Raw genomic sequence first — 24,440 nt, 5'->3', positions numbered from 1 at the left:
AACTTTATCTATTCAGAGGTTAACAAGGTTCAGATTTTACACCCAGAGCTGTAAACCTGGTCTACTCTGACCTAACAAGCTTCTACATGGTACAGTAGTTAGTAACGCCCTCCTTCAGGAAGCAGGCGTCGTGGAACATCCCTACATCCTCTCTGGAAATGGAAAGAACCATCAATCATGGGTTAAGAAGCCACGATGATGTGGTCCAGCTTGGAAAAGCTCTGAGGTTTTCCTCCTAATTTCATCTCAATATTTCCCTTAAATATGTCAGAAGTAGAAAAGTGATGGTGCGGGATAAAACGTAGTTTATCGGAGGTCTATTAAGTTCTATTCTAGCATCATTTTAACTCCCAGTGAGACGTAGAGATTCTCTTCTTCAGGTTTAGCCGTCTAGACCAACCAGGACGTACTGCTGCCGTCTGCCATTAGACGGTGATCCACGTGGACTAGAGGTGCTGGTTTTTCTCACTTCCGGTCCTCTACACTCATGGTTCCACCTTTAACCTTCAAACAGACCCGAACATCTCAACAACATGGTCTGATATAAACACAGTAAACAACAACTCCCATTTAGAGGTTCAACCCTGCTGGGTATAGATTTCCCATGAGCCTTTGCAGACTAGCGCCTGTGGCTCTGTAGACTGGAGAAAAGTAGAGCCACGTTAAACTTTACTGTAGAATTCTGAGTAGAAACTGATCTGACTCCAGAACACAGAACTGCAGACATGTTTAAGGTGGGAAGAAGTTCTTCAGCTGTTCTCAGCTTTCACGTTACGTCCACAGAGACCGTACGTCATCTTTGGCCGCTGGTAGCATCCATGTTTAAAGCTAAGCTAATAGCCTAGCTTATCATCGCTAGCAAGCTAAAACCAGTATGTAGCATAGCAGCAGGGACGGGACAGAGGAGTACACAGGAGGACTGTTATGTAAAGGGTTCACAGTAGTGTTCCACAGGAACCAATAAGAAGGCTTGTTCTTGTGGTGTGCTGGTTCGTGTGCTGGAAATGCCTGAGCCCACATGTGTTGCAGATGTTTGTAGAGTGCTGGGCATGGCCAACTACTTGGGCCAGTTCCTCCCACATTTCTCATCATTCTCACATTCTCTGAATGACCTGTTGTCTGAAAAGAAAGAACGGTGTTGGGGCACCACAGCAGGAGGCTTTTCAGAAGCTGAAAGCAGAGCTCAGGGTGCTTGCTGTATATTCACCCACCGCACAGACTGGTGTCAGCGAACACATCATCGTTTGGTCTCAGAGCTGTTCTAAGCCAGAAACATTCAGAGTGGTTGATGGAAACCAGTGGTGTTCATCTCAAGAGCTTTGCTGGATGCTGAACAACACTTTGCTCCGATTGAGAAGGAAGCATTGGCTGTGACCTGGTCATGTGAACGGCTGCAATCAGACCTGCTTGGCATGAGATTTACACTGGAAACAGATCACAAACCACTCATCCCATTACTGAGCACAAAAGAACTGGACATGCTTCCCCCTCCAGTTCTGAGATTTCGCTTGAGATTGATGAAATTCATGTACAACATTGTTCCTGTTCAAGTTCCTGGAACTGCAGACTCGCTGTCAAGAGCACGTCAGTCAGGCTGAGAAAGATCAGGAGGCAGATGTTGAGATATTCATGGACTCAGTGAGACAAGCACTTCGACTACTGAGGGGAGACTACAGCAGCTGGCACAAAAGCAGAAGGACGACCCAATCTGCAGCACACTTATTTACTACTGTCGAACACGGCGGCCTAACAAAAGCCTCTAGCCATCTGACGTTGGAACGTACTGGAACAAACAGAACCGGTTACTGGCTGGACATCTTCTCCTAAAAGGACAAAGGACTGTAATCCCCAGCTCACTGAGAGACAACATGCTCAATATCCTCCATCAGGGCCACCAAGGTATAGCCAAGTGTCGAGCCAGGGCCCAGCAGTCAGTCTGGTGTCTAGGACTTTCTGCTGACATCAGCCAGGAAGTAGAAAAATGTCCCACGTGTATGAAACACATTATGACATACAGAGAACCCCTGTTAACCACTCCTGTACCTGAGAGGCCATGATAACGTGTTGGTACAGACATATTCAGCTGGGACAAGAACAACTATGTTAGTGGTTGAATATTTCTCCCAATAATTTGAAGTGGCCCACCTCAATGTCACGACATCCAGGTCAGACTGTATGGGTCACCACCGGAAACACTTATGGAACAGTTGTACAACAAACAGCAGCTCCAAGGTCATATCTTCTCAGAACAGATGAGGGACTGTTGAGGAGGACCCGTACACACCTGAGAGCAACTCATCAGCCATCAGCTGCAGCAGAGACCCACACTCCACCTGTACAGCTGTGTACAGCTATACAGGTGTACAGTACATATACATAGTACAGTACAATACATAGTACATAGTACATATACATAGGACATAGTACAGCTATGTCCGATTCTCCAGCACCTGTTCAACACCAGCCTGAGCCAGAGAAGAATCCCGGTGCTGTGGAAAACATCCTGCCTTGTTCCAGTGCCTAAAAAAACCACAACCAGCTGAACCAAAAGACTACAGACCAGTCGCCCTGACATCTCACGTCATGAAAGTCCTGGAGAGACTCTTACTGGCTCACCTCAGCAAGCAGGTGAACACCTTTCAGGACCCATTACAGTTTGCATACCGTAATGGGCTTGGGGTTGAAGATGCCATCATATACCTGCTTCAGAGAGCCCACTCTCATCTGGACCAGTCAGGCAGCACTTTGAGGGTCATGTTCTTTGATTTCTCAAGTGCTTTTAATACGATTCAGCCTGCTCTGCTGTGTGAGAAGCAGTGTTGGGCACGTTACTTTGAAAAAGTAATTAGTTACAGTTACTAGTTACTTCTCCCAAAAAGTAACTGAGTTAGTAACTGAGTTACTCCACTATAAAAATAACTAGTTACCAGGGAAAGTAACTATTTCATTACTTTTTTAAAGTTTAAAAATGTCAAAGAAGTTTGATTTTTTTCAGAACAGGTTTCACAGGCCAGGTGCATAGAGTAGAACAGCAAAGACTGGTACCTGAACAGAGGTTTTAATATTTATTGCACCTCAAAAGACCACAACTGGTACAACTGTACTTCAAGAATTTTCTTCATCATTTCCACCTCGAAAACGCCGTCTTTCCCTGAGACTCCGGACTCGCCATCTCTGATTTTTTGTGTGTGTGCTTCTATGTGCTGGGTTTGTGTGTAAACATCCGCCCACCTGGTGTCTCTGATTGGCTTATAAAATTTTCCTCCAATCATCATTACTTAATCGCTTACCCCTGTTTTCACTACAGGGGAAAACACACACACATTTGGAGCTCCTGTGTCTGTGAGCCAAGTTAAACCAAGTGGGACGACCACTTCGTAGCTTCACTCAGTAACTTGTAGTAACGGCATTTTGGTAATGGTAACGGCGTTGTAACAATAGAAAAAGTAATTAATTAGATTACTCGTTACTAAAAAAGGCAACGGCGTTAGTAACGGCGTTTATTTTAACTCCGTTATTCCCATCACTGGTGAGAAGCTGCAGAAATTGCAGGTGGATCCCTCCACAACCACCTGGATTTACGACTACCTCACAAACAGACCACAGTTTGTGAGACTGAAAGGTTGTGTGTCTGAGATGGTGGTCAGCTGCACTGGAACACCACAAGGGACTGTACTTTCACCATTTCTATTCACGCTGTACACCTCAGACTTCCAGTACAACTCTGAGTTCTGTCATCTGCAGAAATACTCTGATGACTCAGCAGTTGTTGGGTGTATCAGTGATGGACAAGAAGCAGAGTACAGAGAACTGGTCGGTCAGTTTGTGAAATGGTGCGGTGACAATCATCTCATCTTGAATACCAAGAAAACAAAGGAGATGATTGTTGACTTCAGGAGGAACAAGAACACACATAGAAGTGTTTCCATCATGGGAGAGGAGGTGGAGGTGGTGGAGGAATACAAGTACCTTGGAGTTCAGCTGGACAACAGACTTGAGTGGAAAAGCAACACTGAGTACATTTACAAGAAAGGTCAGAGCAGACTCTACTTCTTAAGGAAGCTGAGATCTTTTAACGTCTGCACCAAAATGTTGCAAATGTTCTACAGGTCTGTTGTTGAAAGTGCAATCAGCTTTGCAGCAATCTGCTGGGGCAGCGGCATCAGAACCAGAGACTTGAAAAGAATTAACAAACTGATCAAGAAAGCTGGTTCTGTGCTTGGAGTAACTCTGGAGCCGCTGGAGTTGATCATCAAAAAAAGAATTCTGTACAAGCTGACGAAGATAATGGAAGATCCTTCACACCCTCTACACAACGCCGTGACGAAACAACAGAGTGTGTTCAGTGAGAGGCTTGTTCAAGTCCGATGCAAGACAGAGAGATACAGAAGATCCTTCCTTCCAGCAGCTATCAGGCTGAAGAACAAAGCCCTTAATTAATTAATGTGATTGTTTTTAAAAAAAAAAAAAAAAAAAAATTACTACTACTACAATATTGAATTTCCCTTTGGGATTAATAAAGTATTTTTCATTTTTCATTTCATTTCATTTCAGGTGTTGGATGTGATGTCAGTACTGCAGGTGATACGTGTACCACACAAACAACTCAACATGCAGCGTTTGTCACAAGATCAGGCAGACTTTCACGTCCACCCAAGAGAAAAGACGTATAAAGAGTCTGATCTTTGAATTGAAGTTTCATAGTACAACAGAATATTTAAGTTAGTTTTATTTGAATGGAAAGAAATAAGAAAACAGTTTGGTACTTTTTCATTTTCAGTTATGGATAAAATTGCATGCATGTGTTTTCTTATAGTGAAAAGAAACAACGTTTATTGCTAATTACTGAAAAAGGGGGGATGTAATGTAAAGGGTTAACAGCTGTGTTCCACAGGAACCAATGAGAAGGCTTGTTCTTGTGGTGTACTGGTTCGTATCAGGAAGTTATATAAGTTAAACTTGTCAGTTTCATTTCAAAGAAAACATTTTTTCTTTTCAATTATTGTTTTCGTCATACTCAGGTTACCAACTGTTCTCATTAAAATTTAGTTTTCTTTCAGTGGATTAAAAGTTGTTTTATCCAGACTCATATTAGTCTTTGAGCTGAATTGAGATATTGTAATTATAACATTATTTAACATAAAATGACTGTAAAAATTTTATAAATTAAAGTATTTGACTATTTGTGGAATAAACCCAATCCTATCAAGGGGGTATAGAAAGTTTCTGATGGTGGATCCAACCAGGGAAAGGCTGGCACATGTAAATGAAGGTCAACTTAAAAAGAATACTGTATGTAAAAACAAACATTGTTCAGCTGTTCAGTTTCTGATAAAAACTATTTTATATTCACCTCCAACATGAATCCTGCTGATCCTCCACGTTTAACCTGAATCTGAAATAAAGACAAACACTGTGATGATAATTAGAGAAAAGTTAGTCCAGAATAGAGAATAAAACACAGATCATTTAACCACTGATCATCTTAGAAACACTTGACATGTGATGTTAACAAGTGACCTGCTAATGTTTCACACATGATGAAGCAGAAAGAGAGTCAATAATCACTAATAATCAATTTTCCTAATTACTCGGGACATATCTAAAATTGCTGATTAATATCATCTCAGTCATTTATTTACCAGAACAAAAACTAGAATTCAACATCTTGAACAAAAATATAATATGTTGTTGTTTATTTTATGGTAAAATTCATGCTTATTTAGTAAAGTTTGCTCTTCAAAAATAATTAGAGTTAACACCAGTACTTGATTAAACATATCTGATAAAACGAGCAGACAGAAAGAAAAACAAAGTCATTTTAGCTTAAATGCTTGTTTTTATCCAGCTAGTGTTTAGCTAGCAAATGAACACCAAGGGTGTTTCCCAAATCGCGCACTTCTATACTTCGAACACTACATTTAAGTGCTTAGTGCGCTGACACAGAAATTTCAGTAAAAACTCAGTGCACTGAAAGTACCCGGATGCTGCCCTAAACTCGGCCAAAAATCTAGTGCGAAACGATGGACACTACACGCACTAAACGGACGCCATCTTGCTGACGTAGCGGAAGGGGAGGGACTTTCAACCAGTTTTTCAGAGCTGGCAGCCACCGACTCAGCGGTACCGATGCAGGCGGAGGGTATTTTCAACTGTTGTAAGTATGAAGATATTTGATCATAATTCTAATATAAATTGCAGCATGCTTCTTATCTCTTCTATCCCTGATGACAGTTATGGATCTGATCATTTGTTGGAGGCTGCAGTAGAGTTAGCAACGTAAATGTTAGCAGTTTTATAACCGATTTCGCGGATCTAGATGGGCTATAAGTGTTAAAAATGATTAATGCTATAGGTTCCGTATGTTTATTCATGATTGCTGAACCTCCAAATTAAGCACTGCGGGGTCTCTGGCGTAAACGAAATGGTCCTTGATCTGAAAACTGATTAGGAAACACCGCTGGTTTAGAGAACCGGCCCGTTTCCATGGTACCGCTGACGAAGCCGTAGCTGATTGCAGACGCTTATCTAAAGTGATGTACAAGTACCCATAAAGTACATAATAATGTTTGCTTTTATATAAACTTCCATTCTGTGTTCACCGTAGGTCACTGTGGCATCGAACTACCGAGCCAGCAGTGGCACTGAGGCTTTTACCACCTGCGGGTTAGGACGCTGCTGTGGAGAAGAAGAGGCGGCAAGGGAGAAATGATTTAATAAAAAGTTTAAATAAAATGTTTTCTGCATCCCTGTTTTAGCGTCTTCATTACTGCATTTCATATTTTAAATGATTTCTAGTATAATCGGTTTCCTGTTGCCAGACGTGAACGTATCAGTGTAAACACCAATGAAAACACATTAATAATGTAACGTACTTTAATTCAGTTAAGATATCTTTGCTTATTTAAAAACTGTTTTAGCATAAAAGTATGACATGCAAACACGTATGTTGATGTGATTTTGGATTTTGGAAGAAAAAAAAAGGTATATTAACCGAGCGGCGCCGCTAAGCTGGTACGTCACTACCGGTAAGTGCAAAACGTTAGTGCTCAATTTGGATCAGGACTTACCCACGATAGTGTGCACTACAGAAGGTAGTGCTTAGTGCGCACTACGCACTACCTTCCAGTGCACTCATGTAAGTGCGCAGTTTGAGACACACTCCAACTAATGCTAGCTGGCTAATGCTCACAAGCTAATGTTTAGCTGGCTGATGATCACCAGCTAATGCTAGCTGAATAATGTTCACCAGCTAATGCTAACTGTCCATTGCTCACCAGAAAATGTTATCTAGCTAATTCTCATCAGCTAATGCTAGCTAGCTCATAATCACCGGCTAATGCTAGCTAACAATCCTCACCAGGTAATGCTAGCTAGCTAATCCTTACCAGCAAATGCTTGTTGGCTAATGCTACCCAGCTAATTCTAGCTAACCAATCCTCACCAGTAAATGCTAACTAGCCAATCCTCAGCAATTAATGCTAGCTAGCTAATCCTCACTAGCTAATCATAGCTAGCAATGCTCACCAGTAAATGCTTGTCAGCTACTGCTTACCTGCCGTTGCAAACATGAGGTGAGCTACCACGGCCAGGATGAGTCGTATAACTTTCATAGCATCCACTTTGTCTCCGTTAGTCAGACTGATGCTAATCAGAAACTGAGTTGTTATCACAGAATTATCAAGAAATTTTTTCCATTTTTTCTCACATGATGCCCCTCTGGTCCAAAGATGGAGCACGATGTGTAGTAGTTGTCGCAAGCATTTCTGCTCAAGAGCAGATAAGCACATTCAACCCAACATTCCCACCTAATGCATGGATCACTATGCATGGATTACTAAGTTGACACGACTGAATCATCATCTCTGACTATTATCAAATATGTTGTCTCAAAGGAAGTCAAACAAATTTCAGAATTGATTAGAATAAAATCTTATATAAAACCAACACAATTTATTTTTCTGGACAAAATCATTGTTCAGTAACTGATTCAGGATGAGTTTATTTCAGATGTTGATGGTTAACCCTCTTCAATAAATACACAAGAGGTTGTTATGTCCTCATCACAATGATCTAAAAAAAGAGAGAAATAGAAAAGAAAAGCGGACTTACCTTGTTTCTATTTTAAATTTCCATCAGAAAATCAATAAAGTTTTTCATTTAATTCCAGAAGCTCAGAGGTACCGTGAACACTGAAAACTGCTGAAATCCACCTGCAGACTGACTTTTCCTGCCTTAAATGACATTCAGCAAGTTTGTTTTGCATAGATTTGGTTGGAACGTAAAGGAACAAGGGCTGTGTCCTCACAGAGGAACTGGTTTAGCTTTTAGATTGATATCTAAACCAGTTTGGAACTGGTTTCATTCATCCATACCTAGTGGTCTTTGGCATGTCAAAAGCAGGGAACGGATGTCTGACTTTGCATGTGGAAGCTTCTAGTCTCTGACTGGTCCTGTTTATATCTGGTGATGGAAGCCCGAAACATCACTTGCAATCATCTGCTTGTAAACAAGTTGAGTCTTTGCAGGTCAGATATTTAAAGAACATCTGGATTAGATCATAAAGTTTGTATTAAAGAATTACTGACTGACGTTGGGTCTGAGCTGCTGATTTTCTTCTGGTCCTGGTTGCATCAAACACCGTGGACCTCCATTTATTTTATTTTTACTACTGAGGAGGTTACCACCTTTTTTCATTTCTAAAATGAATCATTTTTATCTTTAGTGGATAAGATGATTTTCCATCCACATTATAGGGAGTATTTATAGATCTGCTTTCTTCTAATCAACCATGTGGTTTTTATTTTCACATTTTTGCATGAAGCTGAATAAAATATAATTCATAAATCTTGGGAGGATTATAATATAAAAATCATAACAATATCTAAAACATAATAATTGTAATATTGATATGTGATGATTTATGGAATAAAAAGCTTCAACTCAATCAAGGGGGTCTATGATGGGACTCCAGGCAGGGAAAGGCTGGCACATGTAAACGAGGGTCCAGATTTCAGGAAATGATTTTTAAAACTAAAGGAGTCATCTGATGTAAAAGTAAAGTCAAATATGTACAAACAAACCTGTTATATTCACCTCCAACATGAATCCTGCTGATCCTCCACATTTAAGCTGAATCTGAAATAAAGACAAACACTGTGATGACCATTAGAGAAAAGTTTGTCCAGAATAGAGAATAAAACACAGATTTATTAACCACTGATCATCTTAGAAGCACTTAAAATATGATGTTAACATGTGACTTGCTGATGTTTCATACACGATGAAGCAGAATGAGAATAGATAATCACTAATGATCATTATTTTTAATTATTTAGGACATATTTAAAATAGCTAATTAAGATGGTCTCCATCATTTATTTATCAGAACAAAAACTGAAACTCAAATCTGTTTTCAAACATCTTGAACAAAAAATCTTATATTGTTTGTTTTATGGTAAAAATAATGTAAAATTTTAAATTTTGCTCTTCAAAAGTACTTAGAGAATTAACACCAGTACTTGATTAAAATATTTAATAAAACGTGCAGACAGGAAGAAAAATAGTAATTTTTGCTCAAATGCTCATTTTTATGCAGCTAATGCTAGCTAGCTAATGCTCACCAGGTAATGCTAGCTAGCTAAAGCTCACCAGCTAATGCTAGCTAGCTAATGCTCACCAGTTTACACTTTCTCTCCGTTAGTCAGACCGATGCTAACCAGAAACTTTGTTATTATCACAGCGTATTATGAAGGAATGTCTTCCATTTTTTCTCACATGACGCCCCTCCGGTCCAACGATAGAGGACGATGTGTTGTAGTTTCCACAAGCATTTCTGCTCAGATAATCACATTGAACCCAATGTTCCCATCTTAATGCTTGGATCACTATTTTGATACAACTGGATCATCATCTCTGATTATTGTCACATATTAGCTTACAGGAAGTCAAATAAACAAATTTCAGATTGAAACTGAAATAAAATCTTATATAAAACCAATAATCTACTTTTGACACAATCATTGTCCTGTAACTGATTCAGGGTGAGTTTATCTCAGACATTGATGGTAACCACTCTAAAATAAATACACAAGAGGCTGTTATGACCTCATCACCTTGATAAAAAAAAGACAGAAACAGAAATGAAAAGCAGACTTACCTTGTTTCTAACTGTAATTTCCCTCAGAGGATCAATAAAGTTTTTAATTCAGGAAGCTCGGAGGTTCCATGAACACTCATAACTCTCTGAAATCCACCAGCAGACTGACCTTTCTTCCTTGAATGATTCCTCAAGTTTGCTTTGCATAGAAGTTTTTGGGATCATGATGAAACATGTTTCTGTATCCTGACTAACATCTCTTTCTATACAGTAAGTCTCAAATTATTCAGATTCCAGCACTGTGATGTTCTGGTCTTATCTTCTGAGCTTGTGCGGGTAATTCTTTTTCATCAGATCTCATCCAGGTAGCAAACACACTGAAACTGTAACTGTAATGTGAACAATAAAACACTTTAAGTCTTGTATACAGTATATTCCTGTAGATTGCAAAGCATTGTGGGAAAATATATCTTGCTACTGTAATTTTTCTATACTAAATAAAATTACGGTACATTACAGAAGTATAATTACTAGCAAAGAAATGACCAATGACAAGATTTCTTTTTCAGCTGGAGGAGGCGGTAAAGAGAAGAAAAATAAAGAATGTTTGAGGCAGAGACCATGAAAAAGTTAATATCATATTTCTGTTATTTTAGAGATTTTCAAACTTTTCTCCAAGTTAATTTTTTTTTTCTTGTATTGTAATTTTATGCAGTGTGAGATGCTAAACTCTAAAAACTAAACCCACATTTACTTTAATCCCTTTAATTACATTTTACACTAAAAAATATTGAGTAAATTGGAAATCAATTAAATTATCTAAATATACTCGATCCAGTTAGTAACTAAAACACAATAAGTGGATATGAGTAACTGCAGCGGTTACAGAAATGTACAAAATTAAGTAAAAATAACTAAAATCACAAGTTAAGACAAAAGTAAAGTTAAATAAAAACACGTTAGAAAACTGAGTAGATAACACTGAAATGTTTAGTAGATGTAACCGACAGTAAGATAAACACATAAATAAAGGCCAACCATGTTAACATTTCTCTTTATGAAACATTTATTTTTAAGGACATGGCATTAATCCACTCAACCATCTTCATGTTTAAACCACATCGTAATCAGGTCCCTTCGACTACGCTGAAAACCACGAAGATGTCAGAGAAAGAAAATACTGACCAGGCTGGAACATGTTTTCCTTCACTTATATAAAACCAACATGATCTACTTTTGACACCATCATCGTCCAGTAACTGATTCAGGATGAGTTTATCTCAGACGTTGATGGTTAACCTCTAAAATAAATACACAAAAACCTGTGAAGTCCTCAATACCATGATCTAAAAAAGAGAGAAATATAAAAGAAAAAAAGACTTACCTTAGTTTCCCTCTGAGGATCAATAAAGTTTTTTTATTTAATTCAGGAAGCTCAGAGGCTCCATGAACAGTCATAACTTCCTGAAATCCACCAGCTGACTGACTTTTCTTCCTTAAATGATGTTCAACAAGTTTGTTTGCATAGATTTGCTTGAATTGTAAATTAAACATGGGCTGTGTCCTCACAGAGGAACTGGTTTAGCTCTAGATTGATATCTTTGTTTTTTCTTGTCCAGTATGGAAGCAGCAGAATGATGTACAAGTGTTCTTGTATGTGTGTGTGTGTGTGTGTGTGTGTGTGTGTGTGTGTGTGTGTGTGTGTGTGTGTGGGTGTGTTTGTTTGTTCAGGTCTTTGCTCAGCATTTAAACTTTCAACATCATGCACCTGTGATGCAGGTGTAGTAGTTCCAGCTTTCAGGTCGGCCTCGTAGCTCTGCCTGGTACTTGTAATGACTGCCTCCACCCGGCCTGCTACAGGGCCATGACCAGAGACTCCCAAGCCTGCAGTACATACAGGCTGACTTTGGCTTCAGCAAGGTGTGTATTTTAAGTCTTTAATGTGTGTTTCTTTGGTTTGCTTCATTTTTAAGAAAACAATTATTTAGCACATTTCCTGGAAAGGTGAGTAGGAGGAGACTGGAAACCAAGCTGAACTGGTAACAGACTTCTTCCTACTATAATACTCCTACTGAACCTGATGTCTAATTTAAACTTTCTTTTTTATTGTCTTGCAGGTCAGCCTGCTTCTGTTTGTTTCTTTTTAGATGTATTTCTCATTACTTTTACATTTTTGGGCTTCTCTCCTCCATATTTTAGAACTAGCTGTGATGCTGCCTCTGGTGGAGTTTTAGTTAATAATTTTAATTAATTGTGAGCCACTGCTGGAATCTGGCCCTTCATTTATTTGTGATTTACTTTCTTTCATCACTTTGGGGTTTGTGTATGAGTGTGAGTGTGGGGGAGCATGTGATGGTTTTCTTTTGGTTTTAGGTTACAATAGGACTCTCTCCCCACCAGTAGGCCTGTCTTCTTTTTCTATTTAAAAATCTTTTTAACCTTTTTGTCTGTCAGAGTTTCCAGAGACGGCACCGGGGCTAGTGAATGTTTTCTTAGCATTAAAAACGGATTTTGTCTAAATAAAACACTTATTGGCTGCTACCCCTCTGCTCGTATTTGTTGGACTATCTTGTGTCACACTGGCATGGGTGGGAAGGTGGAGGGATGGTCCCTCCAGTTTACTGTGTGGTGGGTGTGAAGAATTGTCCATGTTCATGTGCTAGTTAATGCAGAACTACTTCTGTTTCTACTACATAACAGCAAAGTATGGATCTGCGTCAGATCCTAGTGTTCTTGGGTTGATTATATATCAGAAGTGACCGTGAGCCTTTGCTCCCGTCCAGAGTGAACCACGTCCCCACACACACTTATGTTTTGGTTGTGTTTACCCACAATGCACTTTGTTTTTGTAGTCTGCTTCCTGTATTTGGTCTGCTTCATGCAGACTGAGACCTGCATTCTTTGATCTGAATCAGAGTCACAATACCCCAAACAAAGCGCCTCTCTGGGCGAACGGATCAGAGGCTGGTGTGAACACACACATAGACACTGATGGTTACTTAAGCTACTGCTAACAAGAAAATGTCTCTACCTGAAACATGAATGTTAAAGGTGTCACCACCTGGTCTTTTCATGGATCCACTGTCCTCTAAGTGTCTTTAAATATTTTCTGAAAACGTATTAAACAAAAACATCAAACATAGAGCTGGTTCTGAACTTTGCTCATACCACAACTTTGTCTCGTGATAGTTCATGTAAGCTTTGATTAATGTTAATGAGGTGTGTGCTGATTGGCTGCAGGGAGGCCAGAGTTGGAAGGGGGGCTGGCCCAGTGCATCACAGTGCGTCAGAGTCCAAAACATCAACATCTTAATGATGGCGAGCGAACCTGACCGAGCAGCAGCTCACGGAGTTCAGCCATTTATGTTTGAACCAGACTCCGAGCCTGAGAGTGAAGATACCGAGATGGTGGAAGAAGCACGTTTACAACCAAATGTTTACAAAGGTTTACGTGGCAGAGCACTTCATTCCACTTATAAAAACAGAAAACATGGGGCTCATTTGTACACTGCAGGGGTTAAAAGTTTGGGCTCATCCCTTAGCATTAGCATTAGCGTTAGCATTAGCGTTAGCATTAGTGTTAGTATTAGCGTTAGCATTAGCTCCATGTTGGGCATCATTCTGTGATGATTTAAATTATCTAAGAAGTTTTATAATCCGCCTTTGTGTCAACTGACATCTCTCATGTTGGAGAACTCTGACTCCTATTGATTATCTCATTTTTTATCTTTTTATTTATTAAATATATTGTTTTATCTTATTTAATTTTAATTATGGAATCTATGGAATCTTGCTGGACTTGACCAGAGGGGACAGAAGAAAAGGACACTAATGAAGAGAAGTAAAAATGAAAGTGGGGGAAAGGAAGAGGAGAAAAAGATTCAGTAGATAGAAGCAACAAGCTTCAGTCCAGCCTAACAGCAGACAACCAGCTGCTACACCTGTAGCATCATCAGGAGTCAGCAGGTGGCAGCAGATACCAGGTTGCTTCTGTAAAAATGGCTCCACCTCAAGATGACTCACAAAATGGCCATCAGCTGTATCTATAGAAAATAATTAGATGGTAGATGAATGAATGACTACCTTCCTCTGACTCTTATTTTTACTTGCCTTTTAATAACCCATCTTTACGTTGAAAACAGAACATTCAAGCGCTGATTCTGTCAGCCGTGACTTTTCAGCCTGAAGTTTGGGTGCAGCTGGCATGCAGGAGCGGCTGGTGTGACTCAGTCTGACATATGGAGGTCGAGGTGGAGCAGAGTAACACGTCTTTCACCTTCATTTACCATTTAGATGTGTTTGAATTCTGTTGCTGATTTACATGTTAAACTCTGCTTTTCTGATGTTGTTAGTAGAACAATACATTTATCATCGTAACGTTTTACTCACCAAGAGTTGAATCTGGAAGAAACGTCGCTGCTCTTCATGTCTGTCCTCTTCATCCTCTTTGTTCTGAGTTTTATGTCGAGTAAAAATGAAAACTATTCTATTGTCTCAGAAACGTGGGGAATGTGGTCAGACTGGTGGTGAATGTTCAGGGTGGAGGCAGTTTAACTAGTAGCTCTGCTGTAAACTGCTTCATCTACTTTATGTTCAGGTTACTAGAAGAAGGAATTAGTTAGCCAATATTTTATTTACCACTCTGGCTTTTTTATTAATCAGAGACGTGAAACTTAGTTTATTGACCAGGAAAAACAAACCATTTAACTCTATGTTAAAACTGGAGACTCCCAGTCGAGAACATTCTACAGTGTTAGAATGATGATAGAATGATGATAGAATGATGTTAGAATGATGATAGAATGATGTTAGAATGATGATAGAATGATGATAGAATGATATTAGAATGATGTTAGAATGATGATAGAATGATGATAGAATGATGATAGAATGATGATAGAATGATGTTAGAATGATGATAGAATGATGATAGAATGATGATAGAATGATATTAGAATGATGTTAGAATGATGATAGAATGATGATGATAGAATGATGTTAGAATGATGATAGAATGATGATAGAATTATGTTAGAATGATGTTAGAATGATGATAGAATGATGATAGAATGATGTTAGAATGATGATAGAATGATGATAGAATGATGTTAGAATGATGATAGAATGATGTTAGAATGATGTTAGAATGATGATAGAATGATGATAGAATGATGATAGAATGATATTAGAATGATGTTAGAATGATGATAGAATGATGATAGAATGATGATGATAGAATGATGTCAAAATGATGTTAGAATGATGATAGAATGATGTCAGAATGATGTTACAATGATGTTAGAATGATGTCAGAATGATGTCAGGATGATGTTAGAATGATGATGATAGAATGATGTAAGAATGATGTTAGAATGATGTTAGAATGATGTTAGAATGATGTTAGAATGATGATATAATGATATTAGAATGATGATAGAATGATGTTAGAATGATGATAGAATGATGATAGAATGATGTTAGAATGATGATAGAATGATGATAGAATGATGTTAGAATGATGATAGAATGATGTTAGAATGATGTTAGAATGATGATAGAATGATGTTAGAATGATGATAGAATGATGATAGAATGATGTTAGAATGATGTTAGAATGATGATGATAGAATGATGTAAGAATGATGTTAGAATTATGTTAGAATGATGTTAGAATGATGTTAGAATGATGTCAGGATGATGTTAGAATGATGATGATAGAATGATGTAAGAATGATGTTAGAATGATGTTAGAATGATGATATAATGATATTAGAATGATGATAGAATGATGTAAGAATGATGTTAGAATTATGTTAGAATGATGTTAGAATGATGATATAATGATATTAGAATGATGATAGAATGATGTTAGAATGATGATAGAATGATGATAGAATGATGTTAGAATGATGATAGAATGATGTTAGAATGATGTTAGAATGATGATAGAATGATGATAGAATGATGATAGAAGGATGTTAGAATGGATTTATGCTAGAATCTGGATTTTCTGTCCTTTTTCTCATTAATGATGAAGTTTGTTCTTTTGTCATCTGTGTGTTTAGTTGTGTACTCACTCATCATGTATGAGAACCACCAGTGGTCCAGGTCTTCCTCTGGTCCAGGTCAGACCAGTGTGGTCTCTCTGGTGTCTCCTCCCTCTGATGCTGCTGTGGAAGTGAAGAGTTCCTCTCTGATCTCTTTAACCTCTCTGATCTGTGTTGTTTCCTCTCCTGCAGGACAGACAAACATCCCAGCTGAACCTGGACATAACGTCTCTCTGCCATGTAGAGCTGGACATGATGGAGACATCGATGCTGTGGAGTGGACCAGACCTGATCTGGAACTGCTGCAATATGTTTATTTTAACAGGGACGATCATATTGATCTTGAAAACCAGCATCCATCTTTCCAGAACCGGGTGGATCTTCAGGACAGACAGATGAAGGATGGAGACGTGTCTCTGATTCTGAAGAAGGTGACGACTGATGATACAGGAACATATGAATGTAGAGTCTTCCAGAGAAGAACAGGCAGCATGATTGCAGAGTCCAAGTCCATCATCATCCATCTGGAAGTTTCTCCTCCAGGTGAGTGTGTCTCTGTGTGTGTGGATCAGAGGTGAAGCAGCTTCCTGGTTGTTGATGTGAGAGTGAAACATCTCAGATCAGATGTTTGTGTTTTCTAAAGATGTTGTTGATGAGACTCTGTAGAAAGCAGCTGGTCTGAGTGCAGTGATCAGAGTGCAGGAGATGATGTGTGACAGCAGTTTGAAGAGGAAATGATTCATCACCTCCCTGATACTGATACTCACACCTGCTTCTCACCTGCAGGTACAACACAGGATGGAGGAGACAAGGATGGAGGGTATCTTGGACTGGTTGTGAGTCTGTCTGTTGAACAGCAAAATTCACAAAACTAACATAAAATTCACATCATTTTACTGTAAAATAGATAAAAATGTTAAACATTTTCGAATTAAATCAAATTGGGAGCTTTTCATGACAAAAAGCAACACAAAGAGTTTAAAATAAGAACTATATTAAAATGAAGCAAACCTTCACACAAGACGATAATTTAGAAATGTTCTAGTTTGTCTTTCACTCTCTCTCTCACACACACACACAAAATACATGTACCCCCCATTTCCCCCTCCCTCCATATTCTACCCAAACACCAGAAGCAGAAGTTTAAAGGATATTAAAAAATAAAATAATGAAATAGAACAAAGTAAAATATAAGACTAGACAACAAATAACTACAATAAAGATTCACTTTATAGCTAAGACAATGAGGTCTTAAGCCTCTTTTTACAAACATCAACAGTCTCTGCAGCCCTGAGGTTTTCTGGCAGGCTGGTCCAGAGACGAGGACTGTAATGGTAGAACGAGGCCTCCTGTGAGAACTTCTCTGCCATCCATGATCTTAAATCTAAAATACAGTTTAAAATGAAGTTATTATTGGTGGTAGAGGATGGATCTCTTTATTATACAACTACTTGGTATCTGGTTCTGATGAAACATCAAAACCCAGACTGGACAGCCCATATAAGGCCGATGTGACATATGTTAAATACAGTTTCTTAAACATTTTGCCTCAATAAACGTTTCTCAAAATCTTGTTGAACACAATCTGATACTTGTCTTCTGTCCCCTAATAGACACCCAGAAGCAGAAAACCATATTATAATATTTTTTAATGTTCCACATGGTAATAAATCGTAGACCCCCCCCCCCCCCTCCCCAAACAAAAAACAAAAACAAAAAGTAAATTCTTTTGTTACATTTTGTTGACGGGCCAAATAAAGACCTCATATTGAATAAATTTGACTTTTCTTTCCATTTTTTCATGGGTCGGGCCTTAATGGGTTAAACTGTTATGATACAGGTATTAGAGAGAGATAAGTGTGTGTATGGGAGGAGAGTTATAACATTACAGATGACAGTGTTGTTTCTTGGATTACAATGTGGATTTATCTAAACTAATATGCACTGTAATCTCAAAAGAATTAAATGCGTCAATCTCGATATTTGGACTAAAATCACTAGTTATTAAAATTTTGTTGTATTTTGTGTGAACATCAGTTAAAAAGCCAGAAAACTCTTGTATAAAACAGGAAGGAGGCTCAGGTGATTCATAAACTGTAACACATGGAACAGGAGGAACAAAGTAAAGCATGGTTAAAGCAAGAACAATTGATAAAAGCAGTTCCACCACCTTTTGTAGCTCCCCTGAACTAAAACTTGTGGGTGAAGCCTCGGTGAGAACAACTGGTGCGTCAGTACCGAGCCAGGTTTCAACTAAAAAGAGACACTCAATGTTGTTTTCTAAAATAAGATCAGTGATGGGAGATTTGTTGAAAAGAGAGCAAACATTTAAATGGGCCATGGTAAAATTTATAGTTTTTAAGTTGGATACTTAGAACTTGAAGGGGCTGTGGTACAGTTTATATGCCTAAGATGGTTTCTGTAAGGGATTTTAGGGATGAAAAAACTGATGGGGAGCTCTGTTAGTCATAATGGTCATAACAGGAAAACTTAGGTTTTCATGTAGATGTGGAACTGTTGCATAGGAAGGTGTTTCTGGTGGGACAAGTGTAGAAGTGGAGAGGTTGTACCATGTGCTGCAAATTAGCCTCTAACATGTTGGTGCCAATTTTATTGGGACGCACATCATCTCTGCTAAAAAGAGGGAAACGATTCCAGAAAAGGGTCAAATTGTCAATAAAACCCAAACACAGCGCTTGACACTCAGTTAGCAGCCAGATCCACAACCCACAGTGGGTATGGGACCTGAGATGAACACAGGAGTCGGTCCCATCACCACAAGCCACCTCCCCCCAGGATGATTGAGTCCTGCATTTAGGGAGGTTAGATGTGGTGGTTAACACAGGAGCCTTGGGTCTGGCTCCCAGTCGAGGCCACTTCGACTGTGATGCATCGGGCCCCAACTGATCCCCGCTAACGCCTCCATGGCGGCCCCCAATTCAGAAGTCACAACACTGTTCTCACTTCCCACAGATGACCCAGCTGTCTCCTGCACCAAGCCCCACGTCAACCCAACACCGGTTGGTGGAAGATCACCAGATATCATCTGCAATAATCAGGAGGAGGGTGACAGAACCAGCGGGGCAGTGAGAGATGACTGCATGTGGGAGATTTGCTTTTACTGAGCTACAGCGACCGCCATCATGTTTTCAGTCAACTTGTCTTTTTACTGGATTTCATTCTCCAGCTGTTGGATGGTGTTCTCTGAGCACCCGTAAGCTCAATGACACTTGTTCCCTCCACCTTACAGGTAGCACAGGGCCAGTGTAAACCTTTCTCTTAGTTAAAAATTACTGTTAAAATGCTGAGGATTGAGCGCATAGATTAAAGAAAGACATTTGATTGAATGATTGATTGATTTTTATTTCGAACAAAATAATAACACAAATTAATCAGAGTAAAGAAAAAAACAACAACAACAACAAAAAAAAAAACAGTTGCTATAGAGTCCGAAAAGGAGCAGAAAGAAGTATAAAAAACTTATTTATTCCTGCCGCCCGGCCCCCCTTTATAATCATAATTTTATCTTCCTTACAGATGTCACATTAGTTCCTTAATTGGCAGTTTGCAGATTTAGTTTTTTTTATATTCATAGAAAAAAAATATAAGCATGTACACATACATATACTCATGTACACTTCTGCATATATATGTACACACACACTTACACAATGCAAAATTAATACACATATTTAATTGTGCTGGTTTACATTTGTTCTTTTTCTTTATACTTTTGAAATAATATTTCTTTGAATTTTTCTTAAACTAGATCATGTTTGGACATTGAGTTCTTCCTGAAGATTATTCCATAATTTTACACCATATACTGTAAGACACATGCTTTTCATTTTCGTCCTCACAGTTAAAATCTTCAGGTTTAATTTTCCCCTCAGATTATAATGCCCTTCACAGTTAAAGAACATTTTTTGTATGTGGTCAGGTAATGAATTATTTCTAGCTTTGTACATTATTATTGCTGTTTTAACTCCACCAAATCACTGAATTTTAGTATTTTTAATTTCCAAAATAGTAGATTTGTATGTTCCCTATATACAACTTTGCACACGACCCTTATTGCTTTTTTCTATTCTGTTCTGCTAAATTAATGACGGAGACCATCTCAATCAGCTATTTTAGATATGTCCCGACTAAGAATAATGATTATTAGTGATTAATAATTTTCATTAATCTCCAGTAAACTCATTAGTCTTCACATCCATCAGCAGGTCACATGTTAACATCACATTTCAAGTGTTTTTCTAAGATGATCAGTGGTTAATAAATCTGTGTTTGATTCTCTGTTCTGGACAAACTTTTCTCTAGTTATCACAGTGTTTGTCTTTATTTCAGATTCAGGTTAAACGTGGAGGATCAGCAGGATTCATGTTGGAGGTGAATATAAAGTAGTTTTTATCAGAAACTGAACTGCTGAACAATGTTTGTTTTTACATATTCTTTTTAAGTTGACCCTCTTTTACATGTGCCTGCCTTTCCCTGGCTGGAGCCCCATCATAATATTTCTAGCCCCCCTAGATGGTGTTGAAGCTGTTTATTCCAAAAATCGTCAAGTACTTTAGTTTATGAAATATGTCATTTTACGTTAAATAATGTTCTAATTACATTATCTTAATTCTGCTCAGAGACTAATAGAATAAATTTAATATTATTTATATATTTATATCACAGTTTATTAGATGACTGCAGATCTGAAAATATTCTGATATCCTCAAAGTTACTTTATAATATAGATAAAACAACTTTTAATCCACCAAAGATAAGATCTAATTTTTAATGAAAAGAGGTGGTAACCTGATTAGTATGAAGAAAACAAATGATTTTAGACTGAATATGAGTGTGGAGATTTAACTCCTATACACATTAATTTTTTGATAGTGTAGCAAGTATGTTAAGACTATATTATTAGGCACAATATATATTGGGTACTAGTTATAATAATAATAAGAATTATAATAATAATAATAATAATAATAATAATAATACAGGCTAAGTTTTATATCAGCTGGGCTAGTCTCAGAAGGCTAGATAAGACTCAGTCTGGAGGGACGAGAAACAACAGAGGCACAGAGACTGAATTTAGGTTTGATGGTACCATATATTAGAAAGACAAACAAAACACCAACATTTATAAAAAATAGAAATGTATCTGAATGGCCATTCAATAATAATTATATGTACAATGAAAATGTCAAGCTCAAAAATTCAATAAAGTTCTATAGTTGTGTGCAAATTAATCATTCACAGATCCCACATCAATTTCCAAATCCCCAAACGACCCAAAGTTCAGTACAGCGCAATAAGTTTAATCCAGGGGTTTGAGTTGATGAGTTTGTTAGAGGCAAAGTGACAGGTGCGAATGGCTATGTGGAAGCCGTGCGGAGGGGTGCTGGGTAAAGAGGTTTTCAAAAAAGCGAAAAGAGTTTTGTCGGCTGCAAGGAGCCTCCTACAGGGCAGGGTAGGTGAAATCCTCCGGATCTAGATTGGATAATCTGAATCCGATGAGTTGAGTTGTATCGTTCTGCTTAGGCTCTAGGCCTCTCCGTAGCTTGCCATCAGTTCGAACACCTGGCCTGTATGAAACACAGGACCATTGTTCAACAAATTAGTGTGCACACAAAATTAAACCATGAATAAATAATACTTGTTGCATTAAATAGATTAGATTAGACTTTATTAATCTCACAGTGGAGAAATTCACTTGTTACAGCAGCTCTTGTTACAGAATAAAGTGCAGATAGCAGACAGAATAAGGTGAACATGCATCACAACAAGAAGGTACAATATAAATTATTTACAAGAAAATAAGTCTAAGAAAATCAAAAAATATGTAGCATTATAAATATAAAATATAAATATAATATATATATATATATATATATATATATATATATATATATCCAATTTCATTTAGTTGAAAACATTTGAGAAACTGGCATAAAATGCCATGCTAACCAGCCCATTCAATTCAATGGGGCAGGCTAGGCTAGCGGAACCCTGTTAGCAGCTATGCTAACCTGCCAATGTAAACCCACTGCAGCCGGCTAGGCTAACAACACCACATTAGCACTACGGCTAACCCAACCCATGTTATCTAATGAAGGGCGGCTAGGCGAAAGTTAGCACAACAACAATTTACTCACCAATTCCTTTCCGTACTTAAACACAACGCTTCTCTCGACGCCCCGAGGCCCGCGGTAGTAGGCGCCTATGATCAACAGTCGGTATATTTATTATTAAAAGCGATTATGTGAAAATGAAACGAAAAAATAACTTTGAAACCTACCTGCAGCAAATCTCCCCCGTGCTTCCCTGTGTACCTGCCGACAACTAGGGATGTTATGCTCGAGCCGTCTGCTCGATCACGTCTCGAGCATGTGACACGAAAGTGTTGTGAGCATTGTCTCCGAGCATTGATTCAGCATGCCAAAAGTCACGTGATAGACCAAACGAGGCCTCGTTACGTCATTAGCGCGTATCGAGCAGCAAGCGGGATCTTTGAAGGGACCGGGCTTGTCAATCTCTCAGATTCCAAACACTGAGGAGATTGCGGGTTTCTGAGAGGAGATTCTGTAGCAATTGTGCAACATTGCATTTTGAAAACAAATTTAGGAAAAACATCACATCAGCATGAGCTTATATTGAATCACATTTAGCTTTTAGAGATTTGGGGAAACAAACGTCTGCGCGAGACGCCGTTGCTGAAGGAGCTCGGAGTATGAGAGAAGGACGGAGCGGGCGGTGCCTTCAACATCACAGGTAAGCTTAATTCCCCTTTCTTTATATAGATGTTTTTAAATAGCCTTGCAAAGAGCAGACTTTAAAGTTAATCATAAACTTCAACCAGAAGAAGCTGCAGAGGAAAAACCACCACCTGCAGGACCTTAGACACCAAGCTGGTTTCTGATCACCATCAGCAGAGAATTTAATGTTTTTAAACTTGGTTAATTACAATTTTGTTCTTGTGTTTCTTTCAGGTACAACCTCTCCAAAGCTGGAGAGTTAGTGTACCAGAAGAGGAGCAGACTGAAGCCTGACAGAAAATACATTTTTAAATAAAAATCTATGACACATCACAAAGTTAACAAAGTGTTTTTTCTCATAATACATTTCAAGATTCAAAGTGTCTTTGTCATTTGCACAGTAAGGAAACAAGTTTCCCTGAACAATGAAAATCTTACTTTGCTGTCCAACCTGAATGTCATAAAACATAAAATAAAAATAAACAAATTGAAAAAAAAAATCTAGATAGAAGACAAACAACAAAAAATAATAAAAATAAAAAACTTGGAGTAAATAATCTATGTACATAAATGTGCAGTGTGCTATAAACTGTTGTGCCACATTTAACAACGACCAGCCATGCAAAAGAAAACAACTCATGAGGTAGACGATAACAGACATTTGCAATATCTATTATAAATAATAAGACACATAAAACAGTAAACAAGTTTATTACAACTGTATAAAATAAATAACACAGTCACTATACCCGCTGCACAAACACTCATTCCCTCATGCCTTCCCACTGAGTAACTACTATCATTACAGATTGGTTTACTTAAGTTACACCACAATTCTGTTACCTAAACAAATGTTACCTAATACCCCTCCTTGTTATTTATATGAACAACAGAAAATAAATATTCACTCGGATGGTAGATTACGTATCGTTTATTGAACACGTATTCAAAGTTCAGATAGGAATGACAGATGTGAGGTGTCAGTGCTGTCTTTCTGATACGTCAGACTCCCACAGCCAGCAGATGGAGCTCTTTGGTTTGGTCAAATGATTCAGAACACTAAGCCATTTTCATGCATTTGTGTCAAAGTTGGCTCGATGATTCATGAGGCCTCGCTTTCACCATCCCTAGTCCCAGCTCTGTCACACTTGGTTCTCTTTGAAGCCAACTTAAATTCCTCTGTTTTGGTGTATAATTTATGTCTCTGCGACCAAGATTGTAGGAGTTATGAGAATTTGTTTGAGTGACGGTGCAGGCTGAAAAGTTAGTGCGTAAGAGTGGGAGAGATTTTGATGAAAATGAAGATTTTTATGATTTTTTTTTTTTTTTTTTTTACCCTGTCCTGTCCAGCATCCTAACATACAGAACGGTGGTCTGTGTGCCATATTTTGCTTGACAGATTTGCTCTACCAAGGGAGACATGTTATATACATGGCTGCCCTTGATATTTTTATTATTTTTATTGTAATCTTATTTTCTTTAGTCTTATATGTCAGTGCCGAACCTGACAGGGAGATAGAGGAAGAGAGAGAGAGA

At 38.3% G+C, this 24,440-nt stretch overlaps 1 protein-coding gene and 1 long non-coding RNA gene across 2 annotated transcripts in view; one reads left to right on the top strand and one right to left on the bottom strand.

Moving 5' to 3' along the window:
• LOC121640276 (sialoadhesin-like) overlaps positions 1 to 24,440 on the top strand; it is a 601,555-nt gene that overhangs the window by 216,139 nt on the left and 360,976 nt on the right. The window lies entirely within an intron of this gene.
• The window catches only part of LOC121640606, a 32,223-nt gene continuing 11,297 nt past the window's right edge, over positions 3,515 to 24,440 (bottom strand). The window contains exons 2-3 of the long non-coding RNA XR_006010541.1: positions 3,751 to 3,758; positions 3,515 to 3,526 (exon numbers count right to left, since the gene is read on the bottom strand). This is a non-coding gene — a long non-coding RNA (uncharacterized LOC121640606). The remainder of the gene's footprint in view (positions 3,527 to 3,750; positions 3,759 to 24,440) is intronic.

The sequence above is a fragment of the Melanotaenia boesemani genome, chromosome 5 (genome assembly GCF_017639745.1).
Source record: "Melanotaenia boesemani isolate fMelBoe1 chromosome 5, fMelBoe1.pri, whole genome shotgun sequence".
In the NCBI taxonomy this organism is placed as follows: domain Eukaryota; kingdom Metazoa; phylum Chordata; class Actinopteri; order Atheriniformes; family Melanotaeniidae; genus Melanotaenia; species Melanotaenia boesemani.
The sequence above is the reverse complement of the archived record's forward strand: the minus strand, read 5'-3'. Positions and strand labels throughout refer to the sequence as shown.